Below are 3,872 nucleotides of genomic sequence, written 5' to 3' on the forward strand. Positions count from 1 at the left end.
AAAAAAAAAAGAACCAGTTTTGCAGATAGGCTCCAAACTCAGCAATGTCACACATAGGTGACACCTGTTGCCATGACAACCACATACCTTCCCAGAGTCCACTTCCCGAAGTTACCTGTGAACAGGTTATGTCACAGTCTAAAATAAAAGACAGACCCTTCCCATCTTGACCCTTTTTCCCTTTTTCTTTCTCTCTTTCCCCTCTTTGTCTCCAGTAAACCTCTTTCACGTGGAATAGCTTTGGCCTGGTGTGGTATGTCCAGATATGAGCCACTATTTTAACATGTCACCCTAGAAAGACTCTTTTCAAAGGAAAATATTTCAAATGAATTTGTAAAGTTTTTCTTTAAAAAAAAGCGTCCCCTGCTCCTTTTCCCCAGCTTCCCCTTTTTGCTCCTAGAACAGTTTCCTTTCCTTTCATATCATATAGACTTATATGATTTTATGTATCCACAAAAACCTAGGAACCACAAAAGAGTTATGTTAGGGGTTGGTCTGGTATTGCTATGTTTTCAAATACTAAATTCTGGCCCCCAAGATCTGGTCAACTTCTAAAAGCAGATCCTCACGTATATCAAGTGATGTTGTGTAAACCTTGCTCCCAATTTAATGTGAATTGGTTAATAAAAGGCTGGAGCAATACAGAGAGAACGGTAGGCCTGGAGAATCAAGTGAGGGGTCTCAGAGAGACCAGAGAAGAAGCAGGAGGAGAAAGGGGATGAAGGAAGGAGAAAGCCTCCAGGAAAGGAGATAGACCATAAGCACGCGACCAATAGAAGTGGACCACAAGGATAAACCTGGTGTTTCGTGTCATTTTAAAAAACACGCTACCAGCGGGGCAGTGGTGGCACACACCTTTGATCCCAGCACTTGGAAGGCAGAGGCAGGCAGATTTCAGAGTTCAAGGCCAGCCTGGCCTACAGAGTGAGTTCCAGGATAGCCAGGGCTATACAGAGAAACCCTGTCTTGAAAACAAACAAACAAACAAACAAACAACAGCAAACAAAACCATGCTACTGACTTCCTGGGAGCTCGGCCAGCGCTCGGACCTTCCAAGATTGGCTGCTGCTAGCCTCACTCCCAATTTGCCAGTTCCTCCCTGCTAGCTTTGCCAAGCTGGCAACAATTGCCCTTCCCCCACCCCATCCTCATCTTCTCTCTTTCTCCTGCCCACCTTAGCTCCATGGAAGAAAAATACTAAAGAGCTACTAGCCAGATAACATAATTGGTGGGCGCAGAATCTCCTGCCCTAACCTTATCAGCTGGCCTGTAACAGCCATCTGCTGGTGGCAGGGGCCGCTTCCAAAGCCTGTACCAAAGAGTTCCCCCAAATAGAACCCCAAGTAGCTCTCTCTCTGTGTACTTCTGTTCTTCCTCCTCCTCTCCCCCAGCAATCGGCTTCTGCCTTCTTTATTGACCAAATCAAGAACCAATTAGGGAAACAGAGTTTAGTAGCAGCTCCTCCCCCTCCCCCCTCACCCACCCCACCCCCCTGCAAGAATTAAACAAGTTTCAAGGGACATATGGCTGGGATGTAAGTTAGAATGTAACTCAAAACCTGTCCAATCTAGGCTTACAGCTTGTAAAGAAAATAACAAGATTTTGTGTCTTTTATATGGGCTAGCTAGAATATATAATTCATCTTATAGAGAAAATATACAATATTTGTCTCTCTGAGATAGACTGACTTAATGTGATTATCTCCTGTTATAGCTATTCACCTTTGAAAGGCATAGTTTCTCTAAAAAAAAAAAAAACCCTATTATGTACATAAACCACATTTTCCTGTCTGTTCCTCTGTTATTGGACACCTTGGTTAGTTATGTAATTTAGCTTTTCTCAGGAGTTCTGCAGTAAGCTTTGGTGTGGTATGTGCTTGGAGTCTTATGGGTGAATATACAGAAGTTGTACAGCTGGGTCATCTTTGTACTTGTGACAAAGGATTAATACCTATATATACAAATGATGAAAAATGAAACAAGAAATAAAACAACCCCATCAATAAATAGAGTGAAAAGAGCAGAGGGGTTTCAAAGGGTGAGATGCAAATGACCAATGCCCATATGAAACATGTTCAACTTAAACAGCCATGAGAAATATTCGAATTAAAACTACACTGAGACCCCATCTTTCCCCAGTCAGAGTGACAGTCATGAAGGAAAAAAGAACTAGAAATATTGGTGAGGGTATGTGTCTCTATAAATATTATTTGGGGGTTTCTATCCCACCTTCAATATTTTAGTTCCCAAATAAAAGACATATAATTTTTATATTCATAATAGGTCTTAAAGCATTAGAGCTGGGCAGATATCAACACTCTATGTTATTTTGTCTACTTCCCTGCCAATAACCCTGAGAAATAACTTGTCATGTTCTTCCTGGGCCACTCTTACTCCAACTGGTCCTTGTGACTATGTGCTCACAATCCAATCCGGCCAATTTGTCCAGTCACTATGGAACATCTCAAAAAACCAAAAATGGATTTCTAATTGTTTTGAGCCACAGTGAGTGGAGTCTGGTCTCTTTCTGAAGGCCCTATGGGGTCACTTCTATTCCTCCAGGACAAAGTGTGCAGGTCTTCCACTGGCATGGTTTCTTTGTTTGCAGATTTAAGTGTAATCCTTTTCTTGCTGAGCTGATATTTTTCATATCTTCTGCTTTACTGTTTGTTCTTGATTCTCACTGGCTAAAAAGAAGCCAGCATTAGCCATGCTACAGCAACATAAACCCCATTTGTCTCCATTTAAGGACCAGGCTGATTTCAAAAAAGGCCATAGGGCACCAGTTTCAGAAATAGTCTATACATCGCAGAAGCTAAGTTATAAAACATCAGCTCTAGGAACAGACTATAACATCCAGAACAAGAGCATAAAACCTGGTCCCTAAGAACAGCCTGGGGATAACCACAAAAATGGGGAAGTATCTTATCTCAGGATGGGCCATCTGCGCTGGGCAGCCCTATTTCATCACATGGTTAAACATTCATGGCATAGAAATGCAGACCACTGACTACCTGTGACTGCCTTGTACCCACCAATGAAATTTGAGATTACCTAATCCTTCTAGAGAGCTCCCCCGGTTCCCTATAACAAGGCCTGCGTGCCTTTGTCTATGGTAGCCATTTTAGAGAATGGATGGCCCCCGCATGCTGGTTGTTTCTGCAGAATAAACGCTCTTTGTTTTTGCATACATCTGAGTCTGGGGTCTTCCTTCAGTGATTTTTGGACCCTTTTAGCTTGAGTGCTGTGCCACTGTGAACTCTCCACTTAGATTGGGCCATTGCTCCTAAATTCAGCCTCACTCAGAATTCCAGGACACAGATAAAACAGAGGCAAGTTATTTGTCAGACTGTAACATGAATGGCCACTAGTCCGCACCCCAGTGGAGTCACCTTCATGCCCGGAACCTTATGAGGCCAGTCTTTACTGTCTGTCTTACTGTTGGCATTCTGGTCTCTTGAACATTCGATAGAATGCCCACTAAGCTCTATCTACACAGTAGGGCTTCTCTAGCTTACGTCTCTAAACACTTCCCTCAGACTGTTTATAGGGATCGAAGAACCATATGGTCAGATTTTCTCACAACAACTCCAGTTTCCTCATAGCAATTCTGTATTTTTTTTCTTTCTTCCTTTGTTTTTTGTTGTTGTTGTTGTTGTTGTTGTTGTTGTTGAGGTTTGGTCTGTTGCTATGTATTGTAATGCTAAATTCTATACACCCAGAAGGTCTAGACCTAGGAGTGACTTCTCACTATTATAAGATTTTGTTGTGCAAACCTTGTTCCTTGATTTAAAACTGTTGGTTATATAAAAATTGGCTACAGCAAATTTCTGAAGGGATTAGAAGTAGGTGAGTTTGGAGTAACCTGGTTGG

This window comes from Mus pahari, chromosome 15, assembly GCF_900095145.1.
Source record: "Mus pahari chromosome 15, PAHARI_EIJ_v1.1, whole genome shotgun sequence".
In the NCBI taxonomy this organism is placed as follows: domain Eukaryota; kingdom Metazoa; phylum Chordata; class Mammalia; order Rodentia; family Muridae; genus Mus; species Mus pahari.